This window comes from Gorilla gorilla, chromosome 10 (genome assembly GCF_029281585.2).
Source record: "Gorilla gorilla gorilla isolate KB3781 chromosome 10, NHGRI_mGorGor1-v2.1_pri, whole genome shotgun sequence".
NCBI lineage: Eukaryota > Metazoa > Chordata > Mammalia > Primates > Hominidae > Gorilla > Gorilla gorilla.
In genome coordinates this window covers 41,667,767-41,693,844 of record NC_073234.2, presented here as the reverse complement: position 1 = coordinate 41,693,844, position 26,078 = coordinate 41,667,767, and the positions used below count along the sequence as shown (strand labels likewise).

Sequence of the window (26,078 nt, the reverse complement as noted above, 5' to 3'; positions counted from 1 at the left end):
AGCACTTGGGGATGCTGAGGCAGGTGGATCACCTGAGGTGAGGAGTTCAAGACGAGCCTGGCCAACATGGCGAAACCTCGTCTCTACTAAAAATACAAAAATTAGCCAGGCGTGGTGGCGGGCACCTGTAATCCCAGCAACTTGGGAAGCTGAGACTGGAGAATCACTTGAACCTTGGAGGTGGAGGTTGCAGTGAGCCGAGATCGTGCCATTGCACTCCAGCCTGGGCTATAAGAGTGGAACTCCATCCCCCCTCCCCACCAAAAAAAAAGTTCTAAAAATATTAGTAAAAATTTTATAGATATTTGTCTGATATTTCACTTTTTCAAGGCATTGCATTGTATTAATTTAATATTTAGTGTTTAGGATTTATATATATCATCTTTTTTTTTGCTTATTAGAACAGATACCCCCTTGATGATATTAATTTCCATTGTTAAATTTTAAAAGGGCATAGTCTTACCTGAGCACTTAAATAACTGTAACGAAAATTTAAATTGGGTCTGTAGATTTACTTGTTTCACAAGACATGAAAAAGAGTGTGTGTCTTATTCAAAATAAAGGAGATATGGTATTATGAAGTGAATTCTAAGCATACAGTTCATCAAAGTTTAGCACTAGAAGTGTTTTTATACACCACATAGTCCAGCCACCTATTTATGGCTGATGCATATCCATTTGGTGTCTTTTCATGAAAGATATTTCTTCTAACTGGTATTGTGGAAACAGTGAGCAAGATCAAAGTTGGAATATTGTCTCTACCCTTAAAGCTGTATACACCTGAGAACTTGACTTCTCCAGGCCGAGTATTTCCTCTTTTGTAAAATGGAGATGTTACCATTATCAAAGAGTGATTGAGAGGACTAGAGTGCCCATTTTACTTTTAGATATCTTTGACTATGAGGTCATACTTATACTGAACAAAAATCTCTCTCTCTGTAGTTCAGTGAATATATCTATTCACATATAGTTATGTCCCAGGAATGGATCTGCTTTGGTATCCCTGCTGTGCTCAGGCGTGGGTTGGGAGGTGCCTGTGGGAAGGTGGACTCCATGCAAATTCAGCAATGGATTTCAGAGCTCAGCAGATTGAGACCTTGGTCAGTTATACTCCCTCTAGTTGTAGGTCTTTGAGGCACATGCTTAAAAGCACCACATCATATTTGTCCATCTTAATTGTATGTAAAAATAAAATTGCTAAAAGCTCTAGTGTACTATTTGCTTTATAGAGTGAAAGATAAATGTAAATTTTGCTATGGGGAGATGGTAGCTAAAAGAAACTACTATTTTTTGCTTCTTTCTTACTCCCATGCAGAGCCCTTCTCAAAACCACCCATGCTTCCCTCAAAGTAAGGTGATAAACTGAGCATGGCAACATTCCAAGACAAGCTCGGTACAATTTGCCTTTGTAGTGTGTCTTGGCTTTGCTCCTCTTCATGGTTAATTTTCAATACACCACTAAACAAATTATATTTTTTCAATGTTTATTGATTTTTCTTTCATCTTTGACTTCCTCAATTAGGAAAAGGGTAGGGTATGAATGTCTCTATAACAAAGAAGTGAGAACAAGATTAGTGAACTCAATAATTTTGTTAAAGTTTTGAGATCAAAGCTTATTGTCCTAGTGTTTTTCTTACTCATTTTCAGTATATGATGATGTAGGCCATTTCCTTAGATTCCATTCATGTAACTGTATTACCCTTGCTTAGAGATTTTAAGTTATGCTACTTATTAAGGAGTACCATAGAATTTCTTATGTCAACCATGAAAACAGCCATATACTGTAGCTGTAAATAGTGTTTACAGTTATATACATGTAGCTGTTTGTAACATGGCTTTTTAGAATCTGTCTCCAGTGACTTTCAAACATCACCTTTGCTGGTTATGTAAACTTAAAACAATGGATTTGCTTTTGGACATCTGAGAGTATGATGTGGTGTCTCATGCCTGTCATTTACCAGCAAAAGAAATGTTACTCTTCAGCTTTGCCACAATGCTCTCACATTCTTCAACCTTGAGTTAGTCAGCCACTTATCAGCTGATGTGATTTTACATTTTTGCCTTGATCATTAATCATTCACTCTAAGTTCTCCATTTATAGTGTTTGCCAGTTGCTTCCAAACAAACATGCTTTCTGGGCTTGAGGAAGGGAAAAGCAAAAAAGATTTAAAAGAAGATAGTAGATGGTTTCACAGTTATTTTGGCTTTATTACTAATGCTAACTACTGTCATAAGGTATAGAACTAAGCTTGAGGTATTAATAAATATTTTATTCAAGGAACTTTTTTTTCAGCCCTAATGAGAATTTATAAACATGATTGGATTGTGCTGTTGAGTTAAAGGGAGAAACTCTCTCTCCTTATAGAGTAGATTGTTTGCTGATTTTCTGAAAATTTGACCTTGGATTTACATAGTTTTAAATATTGCTTTTAGATTTACTGTGGTTTCTAAAACAGTCTCTTATTTTTGGAGGACATTTATTTATTTTGTGAAATAAGTTAATAAAATTACATATGTCAGCTGACATAATTTTTCACTTTCATTATTCTGTAGATAATAATCAACCAGGTGTAAACATGAGTAACATATTTCCCCTATTATATCATACATTCCTAGCCCTTTGAATGAGCACCTTTGCAAAAATATATTTCATTTCTCTCTTGATTAAAATTTGTTTCATGAGTTGAAAGAGATCATGAACCCTGGGTAATGCATTTCGTTGTAACTAAAATTCTTAAGTCAATTAATTATGAGTTACACCAGATGTGGAACTTTATGACACCCAGAGTATTCTATTAAAATAGCAGTATTGAAATAACTGCTGGCCCTTTCTAAAAAGTATGACCATTTAAATCACCTAAATAATGATCTCTGAAATTACAGAATTAAAAATACCATACTATTTCCTACCTGATAATTGGATGAGAAATTAGACATTAACCTAGCCTTCCAAAGGCCTAGAGATTCCTTTTTTTTTCTTTCCTGTTCCTTCTTATTTGTGTTAATTTTATTTTCAGTAAAACAGATCAAGGAATTTCTCTTAGTTTATGAACCTTTCTAGAAAAGTAAATATAGCATATACTTTTGCTGTTGGTTTTATATTAAAGAAATTATGAAAAAGTTGCTTTTTAATATAAATAAAAGTCTTTGTAGAACTTATCTGTGATTTACACATGCATGCTTCAGAAGGTCAGGTATTCTAACTTTTGTACAAGGTGAAGGTTACTTGGAAGATGAAAAGGCATGCTGAAACAAATAGAAAACATTTTACTTCATTTTAACTACTTTTCTTTTTAAAAAATCTTTATTTGGTAGACATGATTATGTAACTGTCAAATTACTCTTTATTGTTTTACATATCAGCCCACAAACATATAACTTTTAAGGTTTGCTCCTGTTTAAATGAAATAAAATCACTCTTAGACAAATGAAACTTTTACTGCCCTATTTTTGCAGAACAAAATACTGTAAACTAAAATTAACTGTAATATTCTAATGTTGTAGAGAAAAACCAGGGAATTTCTAAAGTCACGTTGTTAAAACAAATTTTTAGTTGAGGAATAAAAAAGAAAAGAGAAAACTTCCTTAACTAATGATTCTCAAATATTAGTAATATTATTTTATTTCACATGAGAATCAAAATGTGGGAGATCTCGCTTTTTAGGTATGAGGTAAGAAATATAATTATGCAGACAAAAATGGATTACAGCAAAAATACCAATTTGTCACCATACCTATACATGAAATAAATTCAAAGTTATATAATTTTAGTGGTAGCTACTGAATCAGAAAGTTAGAGTAAGATGTTATATTTTTAAAATATTTAGTATATAAATTTTAATTATTGTGGTATAATAATACCAGTAATTTTGTGAAGTATATCTTAATGTTAATTCTAAATTCAAGTGAATTTAATTATTGTTTTAAGGAGGTATTTTCATGTAAAATTCACAAGTTTTTGTGCAATTTTTACTAAATTACAATGTATATACATGGTCTACTTATTATAGTTTTGGAATTTACAAAGTAAACAATTGATTATCAACCTAAAATTCCTTCCATTTTAGATTACAATGTCAAGGTTCTCTGGTTAAATCACGTAACATTACAAGTGCTATCGAAATGACCTCAGACTATTTCTGTTCTGTTTTCTTTGGCCTTACTCATGTGATTTTTTTATACTTTAAAAACCTTTGCACTGCACTGTACTACTGTAGAACAATCTAATTTTTCTTGATTACATCTCAAAGTTGATTATATTGGTTTAATAATAAGATAAATATCAGAATTTGTATACTTAAACTTATTTTTTAAATAAAGAATCAGCAGGGATCTAATGTTTACTCATCTGTATATTCCGATTTTTTTTAACTGTCTTAAGTAGCAATATTAATGTTAATTAATGTTATTATTAATAATTAATTATATTTTAATCAACTATTATGTGGTGCCATAGTTATAACATAGGGTTAGTGGTGATGTGAACAAATTTAACTAAATAATCTGTATCTAAAGGAGTCTTTAAGTAGAACCTTGGAGCTTTAAGAGAAGAGTTAATAGTTAATAGTTATTAATAATTAATAATATTAACTATTAATAACAATTATTATAATCAATAACAATTATTCAGTCAACAATTTATTATTCATGTTGTTATCATTTCATTGCCAAACACTATATGTATTGATATTTTACAAATGTTAACTAGCTTAATTCAATAGTCACAATTTTGGGGTAAATACTAGTATATCCTTTGTTTTCAAGTAAAGAAGTTGGACAGAGAAATGAAAAACTTGTTTCAAGGTTCATATCGTCAAAGAACATACAAGAACTGAATATTAAACATTGGTTATATTTTTATAATATTTCTGATGTATTGTTAAACCTTATTTGTCTCACTGAAATGTTGCTTCAATTTTTAATTAAGACATTTAATGTAAATAGTTTTAATGTATTTATGTAAAAAATTTCAAGATATTACTTTATAAACACACACATAGGCATGCACACACACACACACACACATACACACTCACATATATTTTTGTACCAAAAATGGAGAGAAACATCACTCAAAAGTTAAAAACAAGCTATTGGTTTGAAATCCCAAAGATGGTGGACTGAAATGAGTTTCTCTGATGTTTTGGCAGGAAATCCTCTGCACCTTGAGAAATTGTACTTGGGACAGAAAATATAAAGGCAGGCACAAATAAAGGAAGGCAGGTGCCATAATTATAACATGCGGCTAGTGGTGATGTGAACACATTTAACTAAATGATCTGTTTATATCTAAATGGTCCTTTAAATAAAAGCTTGGAGCTTTAAGAGACGGTAAATAGCATTTTCAGCCAGCAATAGAAAGCTACATGTTATTAAGTCTTTCAGATATGGAGTTGGATATATTTTTCATTTTTCTAAACATGCATTGAAATATTTAGATGGTTACTATATTCTTTGATTCTTCTAGGAGTCAATCTTAAGATGTCATACTTTCCTGTGAAACCTGAAACAAGGTGATCTGGGGAACCAAAGACTCTAAGACTCTTGGTGCCAACAGAGTTACTCTGTGAGTATCCTTGGTGTGTAATGATGTTTTCTTCCATCTAGCTCTTGTAAGTCATGCTGTTTATGCAATTGGTAAATCTTAATGTGAATGGTAATATTGGCATGACTACTGTTTTAATCCATTTTCTAAAATAGGACATATCTTAAAGTTGGTACTTTTAGCTTCTAGTGTTTCCATGATCCAACATACTGTGTGATCTTGGTCAAGAGACTAAGTCTCAGTTTCTCTGTGTATAAAAAGAAGCTAAATATAAACTTCCTTCATTTAAATGATTATAAAGTAATAAATGATAAAGTTTCAATAATAATAATAGAATTATATTCTATTTTTATTACTAGCATGAATTCTGGTTTTAAAATAAACGAGAAAGCTAGAGGTATATACTTTTAGTTATTTACCTTTATCATTGGCACTTTTTTTAAAAAACTACATTTTGAACAAAAATGATCATATTGGGGTTTTTTTACGTTCATATTTTGTTTGCAAAGGGCTTTATCACTGTGTTTCCACACTCATGATTCAATCTGATTTAATCCTTCATACAATCTTGGTGTAAAGCAGGTCAGGGATTTTAATCCTCGCTGTGCAGATGAGAAAACTGATGCTCAGCATTGTGTCTTGCTGAAGACTGCATAACTTATAAGGGAGATAATTTAAAATCCAACGTTCTTATAAACAGTCTATACTCTTTTCTGTAGACTGTTCTTATAACTAGTCTATACTCTTTCAAATGAATGTAACCAACTGTATTCAATTGGTCAAATTTGTATTTTTGCATTAGATTGCTACATATTTTAACTAGTTTATAAGAGTAGTATGGTAAATTTACAAAGTTATATTACCTGTTTGTTGTGAACAATTCCTAGACCAACTGTATGGTTGTATTCTGTCTTCTACCTCTGTTGTATCATGTACTCTGTCTTCTACCTCAAGTTCATGAACAAATCTTGGTATATCTATGTAGTAAACAGAATAATGGACCCCCACATTTTAATCTCTGCCACTTCTGAATATGTTATGTTACATGGTAAGGGGAGAATTAAGGTTGCAGATGGAATTAAGGTTGCTAATGAGGTGACTTTGAAATTATCCTTGATTATGTGCATGGGCCCAGCGTAATCACTAGGATCCTTATAAATGAAAGAGAGAAGGCAGCAGGAAAGATGCTCAGTCCAACCTTCACAGTTTGTTGATGTAGGAATGCAGCCAGAAGCCAAAGAATGCCAGTGGTGGCTTTCAGAGTATGGAAAAGCAAGGAAACAGATTCTCTCCTAAACCTTCCACTCATACCTTGATTTTAGTTCAGTGAGACCCATTTCAGACTTCTGACCTCTGAAATTGTAAGATAATAAATTTGTGCTGCTTTAAGCCATTGTATTTGTGGTCGTTTGTTACAGCAGCAACAGAAAACAAATACAGCTCAACACTGTGAAATTACAGACAGCCTCAGAGTAGAAACAGTGGTTTATGCCAAGAGGTTATTAGGTCAGTCATAGGGTTATTTGCTGCTTTGATTGAATTTTTTGTTCCATGGTAAGTATGCTCGTAGGGCTAGGTTGTAATATGTCATATGGTTCCTTTTAGATACATAGTTTACTAAGGGAACCAGCTTAACCCTGCCTGTTCTTATTAAGAGTACAGAATAGGGATCTTGGAGTGTTAGGTTCAAATGCTGCCTCTGATGCTACTAATTATAATGTTTGAGCATCAGTTTTTTCATCTGTAAAATGAGGACAATACAAGCTCTTTATAGGGCTGTTGTGAGAATTAACTATTAATTTGTGTTAAGTACTTAGAATATTATTAATACTTGGCATATTGTAGGGACTAATTAAGTGGTAGCTATTATTATTACTAAATTATTCCTCAAATACTGGATTTTCTAGATTCATTTTCTTTATTCAGTTATAGATAGGAAAGTATCCAAAACTTTGGGATGAGCGCCTTTGTGGTAGAGGCATTTTAATATAATTACGTGAATTTTGTAATTTGTAATTTTACTTAATTTTTAAAAACCTTTCATGCTTTGAAATACCTCTTCTTTGTCCGTTTTCATCATCATATGTAGATGAAGCAATTTTGTATATTCTATAATAATTCATTTCATTGACTTTACTTATTGTTCTGTCTTAGCTGTTTTATATTGTGAGTCTTCAGGTTTGTTTTGATGTCACTACTTAAGCATGTGAATATCTTGCTAGTAGGGAAAGTATGCAGCACCCTGTAATAAGAGATCCTAGATTAAAGATACTTCACAAGTGAGAAAAACCTAGTCTGAATGGCGTTTTCAAAGACATTGTTGAGAGAGGAGTCTCTTAAATGGATACATAGAAATGACTACTTTGGTCAGTGCCCCATTCTCTGTGTTTGACAGTGGTGGTGGGTCTGCTTTAGACCTGGTGGTAGCATATATTTGATCAGTCTTTTAGGCCTTCACCACAGTGGCTATATCCCAAGGGACAATATATTAATTAATTCGACCAACATGTGTTACATACCTCCTAATGCCAATAAACAAATGATGTCTGTTCAAAATGTTCACAGCATAGAGGGGAAGAACCAATGATCCCTGAAGTAGCATAGATTCTAGCATTATAGTTAGGCAGGGAGGTAAGACATATTTACTCTTTCTAGCTACCCACACACAAAGGCCAGTTGCAGCATGCCATGATTTCTTATGCAGTTTTAAAATGTGCATAAGAGCAAACTGTTTTGCTCTTACAAAAGAGTTTGTCTGTGCCTGTCTTTTGACACCCTAGGTTTTCTCTAGTATGAGGAAAAACAAAACAAAATACATTCCTTACACAGACACCTGAAATACAAGGGATACCATCCCTTTAAATTGGATACTTAAAAACTATAATCACAGGCCTATTGAGTCTGTGGTTAAGAAACAGATATCAATAATCACATGGTGTGTTTTAGTAAAATGAGATTTCTCTTTTTCCTCAAATACGTGTGGTATCTTTGTGGTGCTTTTCAGTCAATTCCTTTGATTTTCATTTTACAGTCTTACTTCTCCCACACTTCACTAATTGGCATCTCATTTACCTGGACAAAGCTAAAAATCACAGAAAATGAGAAGGGGCTTCCCCAAGGCACTTAACTATGTGGAAATAGATGGATCTTTGGGTTGCCTTGGAGAACTGTTTGAACATGGAACCTACAAAGGATATCACTGTTTCTTGCCTATGTTTTCACTTGAATCCAGCAGTTAACAGAAGAGTAGCAGAGAAAAATAGGAACTATTTGACCAAAAAAATCACTGCTGTGAGTTAGTGGAAGGTTTCAAGTGAATTATGTACCAAATACCTTGCTGTGCCTTCTTTGCCTTTCCATGCCTTTCTACCTTGAAACTGCATCAAGAAATCAGTATAGAGGGAAGCTGAGCATGCCCAGCTGTTAATATATTCTCCCTAATATTCCACTAAGCCACTCACTGTGTCCTCATTTCTTTTACATAGACTATGGATTGTGTGGGTTGATATAAATGCTAACAATCAAATAATTAGGCTTTTTCTTTCATGTTGATAACTCCAGATTTACGTATTTTGGCAGTATATTAAACCTAGGAAAGTTTTTAAATGTTAAGTCTTGTCCATTTATAACATGGTTCAGAAATAATGAATTGAGAGTTTCTGATATGAAATAATCAGTCAAATTTGCTAATGTGTCTATAAAAATATGGTTAAAATGAGTATAATGATTTTAGATACAGGGGAACATTTCTGTGATACTGTCCTGATAATTAAAATCCTAACATTACTTAACAGCTTTATGATGTGACAGCAGATGCCTAGAGTAGGTAGTTTTATTATTTTAGCTCGTACCTTTAGCCTATGTGAATGTATGTGGCGATCAATTAAATTATGCAAGGTTCTATAATATATGACATTGCTAATACTACTTTATAACACTATTTTAGCTTTGACAATTCTGGTTTTAAAATGCACGTGCACGCACACACACACACACATATAGCCTCCCACCATGGGAAAGTGAATATTTAAAAATTTTTCTTAATCTATTTAGCAGGTATGAGTACATATTTCTTACATGCATATATTGTGCAGTGGTAAAATCTGGGCTTTTAATGTGCCCATAACTGAAGAGGTGAACATTGTATCCAAAAGGTAATTTCTCAACCCTCATCCTCCTCCTAGCTTCCCACCTTTGGTACGCTCCAATGTCTATTATTCCAGCGAGTGACTATTTGAGGAAAGAGAAGCTGCCTTATTTATCCCGGCATCCCTCCTGTACATAATATAATGGGTTTTGTAGCTAGCTACTCACTATATGTTGCTTAAATTAATTAATTAAAAACAAGGAAAAATATATTCAGCTAGCCCCTTTGATTCATCTATTTAATTCTTAAAATTGATGCTGAACTGGAGAATATTGCTTGGATATATGGTCAAATGGAGTTTCTCATTTGAACTTATCATCAGAACTTAGGCTTTCCCTTGTATGGGAAGAACCTGCTCTAGTAAAATTATCATACTGTGTAGACCAGCTCAGAATCTGTCTCCTCTGTAGGAAGGCATATCTGGAAAAGGGAGAGCCCAGAATATTTCTGCATCAAGCTTGCTTAATTTTTTTCTTGAAAATTCAGCAATCAGATGTGGAATGGATCGAAGTGTTATTTTAACAGCAGTGTCTGCATTAGGAAATACTAGGCCAATATATAGTTGAGAAGCCTGGGGGTAAGAGAGGTTAGATAATTTGTTCAAGATGAGAAGTAAAATATAGGTCTTACCCAACTCTTCTAATACTAAATCAAGGTGTTTTGTTGTCATTGTTGTTTTATTTTGTGGTTTTTGTTTTTGCTTTTGCTTCTTCTTCTTCTTTTAAAGAGCCCTTTAAATAATCCTTTTTTAAAAAGAATCCTTTAGATTTTTTTAAAAAAAGTCTTTTTTTAAAAGAATTTTATGCTACATCATAATAGTAATAACTGGTGCTCCCAGGGGAATGAAGCCTAGTGAACAGGCTGAGGCCTTTCACAGTGCCAGTCCAGGGCAAAAGAGGTCCACGTCTTCCATCTGCTGCTGAGGAGAACACCAAGAAAGTCTAGTCCCCATGGGGAACCCAGAGGGTAATAAAAGCATTGAAGCCATGGGACTTTAACTTCTAGGGCGTGGTTATGGCTTCTATAAACTGTCTTTGCCATATAATTTTACATTGCTTTTTAAATTGTTATATCCTGACATCATCATATGGAGGTTTTATACTTTTGTTTAAAATAACTTAAAATCCCAGCCTGGACAACATAGCCAGACCTTGTCTCTACAAAAAAAATTTAAAAATTATCCAGGGATAGTGGCATGTATCTGTAGTCCCACCTACTGAGGAGGCTGAAGCAGGATAGTTTGATCCCAGGAGTTCAAGGCTGCAGTGAGCTTTGATTGCCACTGCACTCCACCCTGGGTGAAAGAGTGAGACCCTGTCACAAAATTGAAAAATACAATAAAATAAACTATGATAAAAATCCTAAAATAACAACAAAAGGTTACCTTAAGTTTTATTTAAGATGTAAATTTGTTGTGAGGTGTGGAAGGATCTCATACCCTGTGAGATGTGACCGAGACAGTAGATTTAATGTTGCCTCAAACTTCATTTATTTATATCTGGTTAATGACTAATGCCTTTGTAGTGTTTTTAAAACCAGGAGAAATAATGACCTCTTATTTTACAAATGGCAGTAAAAAGCCAAAACACATTAAAATACCTATTCTACTATAATTGGCAATAGCAATAGATGGAAACTACATACCCGATCATATTATGTTTTATAACATATTCTCTGTTATTCCTATGTGGAGGAAAAGTGGTTGTGTGGTTGGGTGGGTGGAAGATGCTTGTGGTATGTGAATGTTGGGAAGGGGAGGGGATATTGACCAGTTTTGAGTAGGAGCATGCCATTGTCTGCATTTGTATTAGATGTACAATATAGGCAAAGATTTGGGATTTTGAGTAGAGAGACTGGAGGCTGGGATAACAATTGGAGGCTACTAAATTTATTGGTGCTTGTGGGAATTAGGGAAAGAAGATAGATTTAACTTCTTCTGCAAGTGGAATTTACAAGGATTGGCAACTTGGGTTTCATTTTAGAGAAGAGGAGACATTTTTGCTGACTCTGAGACTTTGAGCTGAGTGGCAGAATGTTAGTGCATTTAATAGAAAGCTGTGGGACCACAGTGCACGCTGAGAGTGATGGCGGGGAGCTAAGTGGAACCCAAGGTCTGGAGCTAGAAGGATATTTTTAAAGCACTCTCTCTCTGAACATGTTTCCTCTATTGGCTAAATACAGTAGTATCTTCTATTGAATGGATAATAGCTAAGAAGGTAAGGGTCTTAAATGTACCATGTACTCAAATCACCTTTCCAATAATTCTTTTCCATTAGTGAGCCACTGTTGTCAGCAAGAAGGGGGAATCCATTAAGATGGTAGAATACTTGCATATTTGTGTTTAGGACCACCCTCCTGCAATTAGGTTTTTCTAGGATGTATTAAAACTTTAAAGGAATTATTCTATGAAAGCAAATTTGACTGATGCCATCTTTCTCTTATGCTTATCAAGGTTAAAAGTGTTGCCTTTTTACATTATAACTCTAAGAGATAATTAACGTGGATTGTTTTCTTCTGCTGTAAGCTAAATTTTAGCTCCATTGTAATTCTAGATTTAGAAAATAGAATCACTGTTAGTACTACTCAGTGAATGTTAGGATTATGGTACTCTTTCCAGGAAAAGAATAGAAAAAAATATTGTATCCAGATGAGAAAAGAAATGTGTTATATTATTTCCATTATGTTGTGAGACCTTTGTTTTTTGTGTTTTCTGATTAATTTACTGCTGTTTTCCATTCAAAATATATACCTGAGCCTTCTGTTCTTTAGAATTTCTTGCACTTTTTATTCAGATGAAAAACTTGGATTTTGCACATTAATTCAGTTTTACTCCTTAGTTACAATGCGAAAAACATCATAATCTCACAAGGGAAATGTGTAAAATGCTTAGTGAAACTTGAAAATAATATTATAAATAAATCTGTTGCCAAGAACTTATTGTCATGTTTTAAACACAGAATTAATAACCTATTCCAAGGGCACACAGGCTATTTATGAAGGTTTTCTCCTAAGACTATCTGCATTTCCTCTCTCCTGTCCTCATATTATTGAAGAATTTTGGAAACCAGAAATTTAAAAAAAATCTCGCATGATCCTATTTTTGGAGTTACTTTTGAGAATTTATAACCTTGGCAAAAGTTAGTCACGTTTAGCCATTCTCTCCCCAGGGCTCCTGGTGAACAGGTCTGTTTTGCATTTGGCTTTTCTTTTTCTCAAAAGTGCATGTAGAAACCTCACTGTCTGTGTTTATCTCACATCTCACAGAACTTAGTTGCTCAACTTTAGTAACGTGATTTCTCTGTGCTTTAAGTTATATTCTTATAAAAAAAGATGAGTCAAATTGTTAAAGGTGTTACTGTGATTACAAAGGTGACTAAAGTTAATGTTAAAGTCAGTTCATTCTATTTGCTATGTGTTTTACACCAGCAAACATTAGTCCATAATTGGCTGCTTTGGGTGAATTTTAATTTTTTGTATATTTGCTTAAAATGTTTAAGATGTTAAAGTAATGTAGTAGAAGAAATATCTTATGTGAAGAAAGATGAATTCTACATTTAGAAAGAAAATATGTGATTTATAATTTGAACTCTTTAAACTTTTCGAACATGCACACTAGACTTAACAGACCATGGTTTCTGTCAGTGGATAGTATTTTTTGAGGATTTTATATGGTAATGACAGTAAGCAAAATAATACAAAATAAGTACAAAATACACTATTCAAATTCCTGTCAATTTTGTTCTTTATAGATCTTATCAAGCTATTTTCTTGATAATATAATTTTTACATATCAAATGTATGTCTTTGTATTTCTCTTCTTATTTAACTTTAGAATATTTTGTAATAATACTAACTAAATTAACTATACATATGGGAGCCTTTTAAAATTATTATTGTTGATGTAATAAATAACATTAACTGAATAAAGTTAATAATAATTTCTTTACATAAAATTGAGTCTTATTTTCATATTATCAATATAAAAAAGTAGTTGATAAAGCAAACAATATTGAAATTTTATTCTTTTACCCTTTTTAAAAAAGAAACTACTTTGAGGTATATGTACAGGGTACAAAATGAAGTTATTCATTGGTTAATCACTTATATTACATTTTAGTAATTTTACCCCAAATAAATGTATTGAACACTTACTAGCCACAAAGCACCTTGTTTCATTGGGACAAAGAAGCATTTGAAGAGTTCTCAGTAAATATATAGACTGCTTTGGTTGTCAGATGTACTATATAATTGTGAAATCCATAGTATAATTTTTTCACTGTATTAAAACCTCAGTTTATGTCTAATTTTGTACTAGGTAAAATTTCTTTATGCTTTTATTTCATTTTAGTTTTTAAGCTTAAGTTTTCAGTAGAAATGAAAGAAACATACCACATATTTTGTAAAAGCATTTGGTTTATTTGGTTAAGTAAATTAGATAAAATTTCTAGAGGTTATTTATGTTATTACCTGGTTGTTATTATTTCATTATTATACACATTTAGAAATGCAGCCTTCCCAAATCTTTGGGAAGCATATTTTACAAGTGGCTACTGCTTAGTGCTTAGATCTAAATAATTGTATCTTTCACATAGGAAATCAGATATTTCTCATCCACTGATAGAGGAGTCTGGCATGCTGTTTGATAGAGAGGAACATGGGCCTCGAATCTAGACAATCTAGAGTTGGAATCCAGGACCCCATATTTCACAGCTATATGGCCTTACATAAGTAATCAAAACTCTGAGCTTCAGTGTCCCCATACGAAAATATTTATCATAATGTCTATCATGTATCATTTAGAGAATGGGGTAATGGGTATAAATTATTTGGCAAAATGCTTACCTAGAACATGAGAAGCATTTAATAAATTACACCACTGCATTTTTCCAAAGGTTATAGTAATTTCTTCTAAAACGAAGATGGTACTAATGATCTATCACCAGATTCACCCTCACACAGGGTTGGGGACTCTTTGGGACAGAGAGCATGCATTTACAGAATGGCTGACCATGTAGGGAGTGTTATGTGTGATCAGGAAATAGATTAAACTGGCCCACAAGAGATTCAACACTTTGACCCTGGCCTCTTTGTTATTGTTCATAACTTACAAATTACCTAGTCTCAGACTCAGTGAAGAGTCACTAAACTATTCATGTATATAGTACAGTATTTTTGCAATATGTTTTATGCATATTAAATCACGCAATGGAAAATGTGCTTGAAAATGTGGCTACATCAACACAACACATGAGAAGGTTAAATTTAGCAGTTCAGATTGCCAGACTTGGCCACCTTCTTTGACCCATGATATAATTTAAGCCAAGCTTACTTTAGACTCTGAAAAGTATGAACTAATAGTGCATGTCAAAGCAGGTTCTTGAAAAAGAGAAATAACTAACTTTGCCCTATTTGAGAGAAGAGAGAGGGAAGGGCAAAGCAGAGTCTCTGGAGATATGTATGTAAGTTTGCTTGTGGCTAAAAGTTAATGTTCAGTTGCCTCTGTTCTTAGCCCTGAGCCTGGAGAAAAGTGTCAAACGCAGGTTCTCTCTCTATTCAGGTAACTTTAAAAATTATACAAACCGTATTCGTGTTCATTGTAGTTTAGATTATAGAGATATGATTTTTTTTCCCTTAGTGTCATGTGATTTCATACTCTAAGCATATTGGAATAACAATGAGAAACTTTATATATGCTGGCTAATGTAAAAATATTTTACTTTTGAAGTATACCAAGTTAAGGCTACGGAGAGATTCTGTATTGTATTAGATGGGAAGAGAATTTTTACATGTTTTTATGAAACTATCAATTGTAGTTCTTAATCCTACCAGCTGAAAGATGTATTAATCATAATTATTTAAAATAATGTACATTATATAGTGTGCCAAGTCTTGTCTAGTAAGGAAAATTAAAAACTTTTTTAACATTGACATTCTGAAAATAAGACTAAATCTTTAATCACTAAAATTATTTGTATTTCGTATTATAATGCCAAAAGTAACCTATTTTTCCTATTCTAAATCATTATATTTATAACTATGTATGTGTACTTTGTTGAAAAAAATAGTAAAAATTAATTGATTTTTATTATAGGACTTAGGTAATTTCATTCCAAAACATTTAGGATAGTATAATATTATGGTATGATATGAAGTTATTGTACAGTTATATTTCAGGGATGCTATATGTATAATTATATGTAATTAAAGACGTTGCTCACTAAGTTTTAAAGTCTTCACAGCTGCTGTCTAAAAATAAAAATATTGTATACATTTACAGAGTAATCATTTTTCATTGAGCTCTCAACATAAAGAGATGCATTGCTTGAGTTACTGGCATCATGAATTACAGGAATTTATATATATACACACACACATATATGTAACTTTTATATACATATAACTTTTATATATATAACATGTGTGTGTGTGTGTGTCTATGTGTGTGTGTCTTGGTTCTTTCTAAAGTGTCTGACCTTTGTTATCTTTGTTCAGCAAGTATCCAAAGCCAAAAAGCTTGCTTTGGCTGGATTTAGATTCAAGTAAACATCAAAAGCTAAATGTTCTTATGGTACTACATATGCAGTTTTCCATTTGTATTCTTTTCAAACTGAAATTAAATGTCAGGCAATGATTGATGATTTTACAATTGGAGTTTGGAGTTGGTAGGAATTTGGAAGAACATAACATTTCATGTATGAGGAACTAGGTCTAGAGAGGGAAATAACAGTTATTGGGAGTGCTAAGACTAAAATCAAACTCTCTGTTTACTTGCTGAAAAGTCGAGTTGATGGTTATTAGTCAATATTCATGTTGTTTTTGAGAGAAATCATATTTTATTCCTTAATTCATTTCCATTTTGAAGTATATCTAGATAAGGGCTGGCAGTTAAGGTATAGTTGTTTAGTGATATTTTCCCAATTTATGCTCGGCATTGCTAAATTTATATATCAGTTCAGTTTACATAATCCCATTAGGATTTCCTTAGGTATTTAAGTTCTGTTTACAAAAGGAGATTCTCAAGGTTAGAGAAGAGAGAGTAATATGGTTTAGTTGTGTTCCCACCCAAATCTCATCTTGAATTTTCATTTCCATAATCTCCACGTGTTGTGGGAGGGACCTGGTGGGAGGTAATTGAATCATGAGGGTGAGTTTTTCCCATGCCATTCTTGTGATAGTGAATAAGTCCTGAGATCTGATCGTCTTATAAAGGGCAGTTCCCCTGCACATACTCTCTTGCCTGCCACCATGTATGATGTGCCTTTACTTCTCCTTTGCCTTCCACCATGATTGTGAGGTCTCTCCGGCCATGTGGAACAGTGAGTCCATTAAACCTTTTTCCTTTATAAGTTACCCAGTCTTGGATATGTCTTCATTAGCAGCATAAGAACAGACTAATATAGCAAATTGGTGCTGAAAGAGTGGGGTGCTGCTCTAAAGATAACTGAAAATGTGGAAGTGACATTAGAACTGGGTAACAGGCAGAGGTTGAAAGAGTTTGGAGGTGTATTCGTCTGTTTCCCACTGCTGATAAAGACATTCCGGAGACTGGGAAGAAAAAGAGGTTTAATTGGACTTATAGTTCCACGTGGCTGGGGAGGCCTCAGAATCATGGTGGAAGGTGAAAGGCACTTCTTACATGGTGGAGGCAAGAGAAGATGAGAAAGAAGCAAAAGTGGAATCCCCTGATAAACCCATCAGATCTTGTGGAAGTTATTAACTATCATGAGAATAGCATGGGACAGAACAGCCTCCATGATTCCATTACCTTCCCCTTAGTCCCTCCCACAACACGTGGGAATTCTGGGAGATGTAATTCAAGTTGAGATTTGGGTGGGGACACAGGCAACCCATATCAGGAGGGCTTGGAAAAAGATAGGAAAATGCAGGAAAATTTGGAACTTCCTAGAGACTTGGAGGGCTCAGAAGACAGTAAGATGTGGAAAAGTTTGGAACTTCCTAGACACTTGTTGAATGGCTTTGTCCAAAATGCTGACAGTGATACAGATAATAAAGTCCAGGCTGAGGTGGTCTCAGATGGAGATGAGGAACTTGTTGGGAATTGGAGTAAAGATTACTCTTGTTATGCAAAGAGTTTGGCAGCATTTTTCCTCTGCCTTAGAGACCTGTGGAACTTTGATCTTGAGAGAGATTAGGATATCTGGTGGGAGAAAGTTCTAAGTGCCAAAGTGTTCAAGAGGAAGCAGAGCATAAAAGTTTGAAAAATCTGCAGCCTGATGATGCAGTAGAAAAGAAAAACCCATTTTCTGGGGAGAAGTTCAAGCTAGCAGCAGACATTTGCCTAAGTAACAAGGAGCCAAATGCTAATCACCAAGACAATGAAGAAAACGTCTCCAGGGTATATCAGAGGCCTTCGTGGCAGCCCCTCCCATCACAGGCCTGGAGGCCTAGGAGGGAAAAATGGTTTCCTGGACTGGGTCCATGCCCCCTCCTGCTGTGTACAGCCTAGGGACTTGGTGCCCTGCATCCCAGCCATGGCTAAAACGGGCCAAGGTATAGCTATATAGCTAGGGTCATGGCTTCAGAGAGGACAAGCCCCAAGCCTTGGCAGCTTCCACGTGGTGTTGAGCCTGTGGATACACAGAAGTCAAGAATTGAGGTTTGAAAACCTCCACCTAGATTTCAGAGGATGTATGGAAATGCCTAGATGCACAGGCACAAGTTTGCTGCAGGGGAGGGGCCCTCATGGAGAATCTCTGCTAGGGCAGTGCAGCAGGGAAATGTGGGGTCAGAGCTCCACACAGAGTCCCCACTGGGGCACCATCTAGTGGAGCTATGAGAAGAGGGCCACCATCCTTCAGACTGCAGAATGGTAGATCCACCAACAGCTTGCACTGTGAACCTGGAAAAGCCACAGGCACTCACCTCCAGCCTGTGAAAGCAGCTGGGAGGAGGTTTGTACCCTGTAAAGCCACAGGGATAGAGCTGCCCAAGGCCACAGGAACCCACCTCTTGCATCAGCATGTCCTGGATTTGGGACACGGAATCAAAGGAGATCATTTTGGAACTTTAAGATTTAATGACTGCCCTATTGGATTTAGGATGTGTGTGGAGCCTGTAGTCCCTTTATTTTTTGCCAATTTCTACATTTAGAATGGGCATATTTACCCAATTTCTGCACCCCAGTTGTATCTAGGAAGGAACTAACTTGCTTTTGATTTTACAGGCTTATAGCTGGAAGAGATTTGCCTTGTCTCAGATGAGACTTTGGATGTAGACTTTTGGGTTAATGCTGGAATGAATTAAGACTTTGAGGGATTGTTGGGAAGGCATGATGGGTTTTAAAATGTGAAAAGGACATGAAATTTGGAAGGGGCTAGGAGTGAAATGATATAGTTAGCCTTTGGTCCCCATTCAAATCTCAAATTGTAGTTCCCATAACATGTGTCGTGGGAGGGAACTGGTGGGAGGTAATTGAATCATGGCGGGTATTCTTGTGATAGTGAATAAGTCTCACAAGGTCTGATGGTTTTATAAAGGGGAGTTCCCCTTCACATGCTCTCTTGCCTGTTACCATGTTAGACATGCCTTTGGTCCTCCTTTGCCTTCTGCCATGATTTTGAGGCCTCTCCAGCCATGTGGAACTGTGATTCCATTAAATCTCTTTCTTTTATAAATGACCCAGTCTTGAATGTGTCTTTATGTGAAGTGTGAGAATGGACTAATACAGAGAGTATTACCAGTTCTCATTTAGATACATGCCAAAGCCATGCTGACAGGTTCATAATTTATAAGTTAAACATTCAGATGGCTGAAGTTTTACTATTCAAGAAAATTTAAAGTATGAATAATATCAAAATATATAAATATATGTGAATCATATTCATTTCAAGGTTGAAACAATCCACATACAATTTAAAGATAAAACAATTATTTTCCATGATGTTAAAAAGTACAAGTTTGTTATTGGGTCTCTAACAATTAAGATTGTGGTTTTTTAAAGTGGAGTATATATAGATTTCTTTTGTTTTTAGTAGACTCTTCAATTTATCTTTTAGTATTAGATATTTATATTCAGAGCCTGGCTTTCACATATTAATAACTAAGTGCTGGTCTAATTCACTGTGGCCATTGAATATTCACATGCTTCTCAGTTTCCATTTCAGAGTACACAAATACATTTAACCATCAGAAAGTTTGTCTCTGTTCCTTTAGCCCAGTATTAGGTATGCCTCATGAATTCCTGAAGTTTACTGAGGCTCTTTAGCAGTTACCCATAGATAGTCACACACACGCGTGCATGCACACACACACACACACACACGATTTATCTAAACGGGAGAGAAACAAAGGCTATCAATACTTTCAATGCTGTAAAGGGTGAAGGTGTCAGAAAACCAAGCTTAAAGTCTCAGCAGCACAGTTAACTTGCTTTGCAAATCATGGATAAGTCACATAACCTGTAAGAACTTCTGTTAAGTGAACTATAATTGGGGGTTATAAGAATAATAATAATGCTTACCTTCCTTGTCTAGTGTGAGAATAATGTGAATTTATATAAAACTGTACCTGGTAGATTACAAGTTCTTATTAAGCACTTCCTAGGGCTGCCATAACAAAGTACCATAAACTGGGTAATTGAAAACAACAGAAATTTATTCTCTCTCCTTTGGAAACAAAATATCTGAAATCAAGGTGTCAGCTGGGCTGTGCTTTCTTGAAAGCTTCTAGGGGAATATCCTCCCTTGCCTCTTCCAGCTTCTGGTAAACCCAGGCTTTTCTTGATTGTGGCAGTAAAATTTCAATTTATGCCTGTATCTTCAAATGACATTTTCCCTGTGTTTGTGTCTTCACATGGCTGTCTTCTTATAAGATCATCTGTCATACAGGATAAAAGCTCACCCTACTCCATTGTGACCTCATCTTAACTAACTGCATCTGCATTGGCCTTATTTACAAATAAGGTCACATTCTGAGATACTGGAGGTTACAGCTTCAAGGGATCTTTTTTGAGGGACACAATTGAAGTAATCACAGCCTGCCTTCCAATCCACTCCCCCACCAACTTTAAGTCCTTCCCACATGTAAAATACATACATATGATTCCAACATTCCCAAATGTCTTAACCATTCCAACATCAATTCTTAAGTGCAAATTCTCTCTAAATCAATTATGGGTGAGATTTGGGGTACAGCCCATCCCAGAGCAAAATTCCTCTCCATCTGTGAATCTGTGAAACATAGAAAATAGGTCATCTATTCCCAAGATACAATGGTGGGCTGGATAGGGAATAGACATACTCATTCCGAAAAGGAGAAATTGGAAGGAAAAACAAATGGTGTCACTGGTCTAAATTCACTGGTCTAAAACAAGTTCAACCTAGTGGGACAAATTCCATTAGGTTGCAAGGCTTGGGAATCATGATCTGTGGCTCAGTACCTTGTCTTCTGGGCTCATCGTGGTGGTCCAGACAGTAACTCTGCCCCCTCCACCCTGGTTGGTAGCCCTGACTGCTGGAGCCCAGGAGGTGGGCCTGCCCTCTAGACATAAGAAATTCCCTTAACCAAGACCTCTGCATCCATGAGTCTCCTCTCTCTTCATGTCATCCTGTCTCTGTTTCTTTCTATGCATTTCTGCTGATAAAATAATTTCAAAAACACTTGTCAGCCTCTTGTGCAATTCATGAAGGTCCAAGCCATCAGACAAGAGGGTCCTCTATGGTCATTTCTGTAAATCTGAATCTCTATTCCTGAATTCGAGGTTCTTTATTCTTCTCTTATGGTTTATTACATATGTATGCTTCCCTATACAATATTTTATTGATATCATTTTACAAGTTACCAAATCTCACATATGGCATCTGAATTAGTCCTTTTAGAAAACCACATGCTTTATTTGTTTAATAATATGTTTGAAATGATATGGTTCAAACATAGAGCTTTAGCTCATTTATTTTAATTTCTGTGAATTCCATTCTATGAATATGTATACTTTAGTTACCGATTCCCCTATTGATATACATTCTTCTATTGATCTAATTTTTGACTCTTATGTACCATGCTGCTATAAACATTCCTTTGTATTCCTTCTCATGCACAACTGTGCACACCTAGGATTAAAATAGATGATTGTAAGATATGCACAATTTTCCCAAGCAGTTTTTGAAGCATAAATGCATTCTCACATCCTGTACTTGTTTGGAAGCTATTAGAATTTAGGCTTTAAGCCCATGGAGTAGCTTCAATCAGTTTTTGTTGTAAAGTTCTGCCTGTGTCCCTTCAACTACAGTGCTCTCTCTCTCTCTCTCTCTCTCTCTATATATATATATACACGTATATATATACGTATATATGTATATATATGTGTATATATGTATATATGTATATATGTGTATATATGTATATATGTGTATATATGTATATATGTATATATATGTACATATATATGTGTATATATGTGTGTATATGTATATATATATATTCTCAGGTGTTGATGAGCAACGGTTTTAGTTTTGAATAAGTTTTATATTTTGAATACAGTTTGAAGGTATGGAAAGCAGGCCGGACCAGCGCTAGGCCTGTATCAGTGAGACAGACTTTCTTATCTCCCATCTTGCGTGGAGTACTTAGAGCCCCCTCTACCATGTAGAGCATGAACTTCTGCTTCATTGACTACTTCCAGTCCCACATTCCAGCAGGCTCATTGTTTCACCATGCTGTGTTTTCCTTCTGTTTCTGGGCAATGGAGATGCTTCTTCTTCTTGTTGATATTGTTATTATTATTATCATCATTTAGGTTAGATATTGAATTTGTTTTTGCTTTTCAGATGTTTCTATCACCATGTGCTTGCAGAAGAGAGTTTACATTCACATGTAAATTTACAGCAACATGTTGATTCTTTGGCTGACTTTGGACTAAGGGTGGATAGCAAATAATCAAGTCTAAAGTGCATCGCAGTTCTGTATTGCCTATTGCAGTTAGATATGCATTGAATTCTAATTGTGTGGGTTGCAAGAATGACATTCTTATATAATAATCTAAGAGCTTTATTTGTATTCTTACCTGGATGGAAGGCTGTGCCATCTCTCTATCAAGATAGTTCTGCAAGTGTACTTTATAGTAGTCCAAGGACTTTACTTCAAATGCAGTTTTGGATCTAGTCAGCTATTTGACCCGAGCTTTAACAAAGCCGTAGAATTAATTCTGCACTCTAAAGCATAAAAGAGTTGACTTTGACTCAGGATATTTCGTAGGCTAATGTCTCATTTCCATCGCCTCTATAATAAAATAACTTACAAGGTTCTTATGAAATTTATAATTTTGAGCAGTATATTAAGCATGTCAGAACGATTTTGCTACATAATATTTCCACGTATAATGAAGCTAACCTCTTGAACAAAACTTTTAGCATTTTATATCTGAGTGTAGAACATTTGCTGAAACTGATGAATTGGTTTTGGCATAATAAATATTGAGCTGTTATTTTTGACAATAATTGGCAAATAGATTCAGTTATTTCTTGAAGTTGATTCTAAAATATACTAGTCAGAATGTGCCATAACATAGAATAAGTGCTGAAATTGAGACTCCCATGATGTTGAACAAAATTAAGCCCTAACTCAGTAAGGTAGGACCCTGTGTTACTTATAGACTAGACAAGTTGTCAGCAAACATGTTTTTTTTTTTTTTGGCCACAAGTAATCTCTAGTAATTTTTTGTTAGCAATAAAATATTTTACATGAGCACTTAATTAGTATATTTTCTTCTCTTTTGTGCAGCCTAACATCATAGGAGTGAAAAAAACTGTCTCGTATAACCCAAAAGGACATTAACAAAGATGAATAAAATATTGCAATATTCATTTCTTACCCATACACTGAACTTAATATTGGAACAGGTTTATAAAGATGACACTGCATGTTCAATTCTGTGTATCAGTTCTTCAAATGACTTAAGTCTCTATTGGTCTTTGCTGTGATACTCGTTGGGACATCATTGGTTATCTAACTGGAAGAGGGCATTTATTTATCTGTTAGTTCTCCAAGGATATCATCATCTCTCTTGAGAGGAATTTTTGCAAATATTCTTGTTGGATTTTTTTACTCTTTCCTTGTCACTTGATGAAATCATGCTCATCATTCAAGCCTCAACCAAAATATTTTTATGATCTCAGTCTGGTTTAGTTATACTGCCTTATACAATAGTTATTACTATAGAGCAGCTTTTCCCAACTAGATTTTGATGAGAAAATTATTCCCTAATAACCTAAACCTTACATCTGATTTATCTATTTTATGTTGAATTAACATTTCTCTTTTGCATTATGTTGCATAATATTTATGTAATATTAGAAGAACTAAGAAAATAGCCACTAAAACAATTTTCCATTTTTAGGGATTCAGGTAATTCTAGCAGGGAAAAGCTGCCATAGAGTGTTACGTTCTTTTTTCCTTGTTATTATCTCTAAAAGGATTATATACTCCATGAAGGCATAGACTATATCTTGTTTCATCTTTGTACCCCTAGTGCTAGCACACTGGACTTCTGCCACATAGGAGCCGTTTGATAAATATTTGTGAATTAAATGATAGAAAGAGGCTTTCTTCTTCTCACAAAACTTTGTTGATAGAACTATTTAAGGTGACAGGTAATCCATATCACTGGGTCCAAGGAGCTTAGATTACACATGAACTAGTGTTGATATTTGAAAGGGCCAGTCAGGTGGGGAAAGCAGAGAAAATCTGAACTGCGCTAATATTTTTTGTCAGCGCACCAATGTTATATGTGTAGGTAGTAGGTCTGTTTAGGTTAAGTCAAAAATCTCTACAGCGTTATCAGCTCTCTAAAGTAAGAGGTGCTGGGATGAAGGTGCAAAAAAGAGGAGCAGCATGGCAGAAATAAGGCAGGAGATCTATGTTCCAATAAAAAGGGCTAAAATTTAGGCAAGGATTTCAGTCCTTTGGGAACTGGAGTGAAAACCAACAGTCAAGATAGAAGTCATGCTACAGAGATAGGAGTACATTTGGGAAGGCTGTTACTCACATGATATTCTTGTATCCCAGATTACAGTGGATACAGTGGGACAGAAGATAGATCAAATTCAAACATGCTAGAGGGTTTAGGACTTCTAAAATACTAAGACTCAGTTACAGTTGTCTCATAAAGTGGTAGGTCTGATCCTCAGCTCTCAGGTCATCTTACCCATAACTAAGCGAGTCTGAGTCAGCAAGGGCAATGATAGAACAAGGCCGTATGCCTGTCATTATCCAGCAGGCTAGTTTGTTTCTTCATAGCATGTTGATGACAAGGGTCCCAAGACATCCTTAAGACCTGACAAGAGAGGACAGGCTCAAATGCACAAATGGTTTCAAATATCTACTTATTTCATATTTTCATATTTCTTATTGTCTTATTCACTGATCATAGTGTTATGGGCTGAATCTTTGTGTACCCCCAAAATACCCAGTGTGATGGAATTTGGAGATGGTGCCTTTGGGAGGTAATTAAGTCGTGATGGTAGCATCTTGTTCTGATGAAATCAGTGCCCTTATGAGACAACAGAGAACTTGATATCTCTCTCTCTTTTCTTGGACAGAGGAAGGCTAAGTGAACACACAGCAAAAGAGTCCTCAACCTCACCTGACCATGTGGCACTCAGATATCAGACTTGCAGCCTCCGGAACTGTGAAAAAACAAATTTCCATTGTTGAAGCCACCACTGTATTTTGTTATGGCAGCCAGTGCAGACTAGCATACACAGCAAATCACATGTTCAAGGCTCAAAGTAAAGGTAAAAGGAAAATGTTAAAAGAGGAAGATACAGAGAGGGGAACCATTTGTGGCCTATTTGTAATCAACCATAATTGTGCCACAGTCTGAATAAATATAATGCATGATGTAATAAAATCTGTGTAGGGATTATATATTAATGAACTATGCTTCTGATATAAAAAAATTTTTAAATGAACACTTTAGAAAAAAAATGACCTGGATCAGATGTCCTGATGTTATTTATCACTTCCACTTTCCACATCATGCACTTACATATTAAGTATACTTCAGGACTATTATGCGTTTACTAGTTTTGCAGCTATTGCAAATTCCCCAGATATATATATATATATATATATATATATATATATATATATATATATATGTAGCCAAATGACTAAATATTTCTTTAAATCTTCCTTCACATAATCTGTTCAAAAATTAAATTTTTTATTATTTCATTGCCAATTGACCTTCAGGCAAATTGTCAAGAAATTTATGAGGGTAACAGCTTGAATATGTCTACCCAAGTGTCTCTTGGGTAAAATATGACTTATAGCTTTCTTGCTCCTGAAATGATTAAGTCTCAAAACCTGAAGTTGACAGCAGAGTCATTGTACAGATTGATGTTCTCAATGACTAACATTTGACAGAAT

At 34.7% G+C, this 26,078-nt stretch overlaps 1 protein-coding gene across 2 annotated transcripts in view; it reads left to right on the top strand.

Moving 5' to 3' along the window:
- SLC16A7 (solute carrier family 16 member 7) overlaps positions 1-26,078 on the top strand; it is a 191,582-nt gene that overhangs the window by 53,279 nt on the left and 112,225 nt on the right. For both annotated transcript variants that reach the window (XM_031016541.3, XM_055359221.2), the window contains exon 2: positions 5,468-5,566. The gene's annotated coding sequence lies outside the window, so the exon portion shown is untranslated. The remainder of the gene's footprint in view (positions 1-5,467; positions 5,567-26,078) is intronic.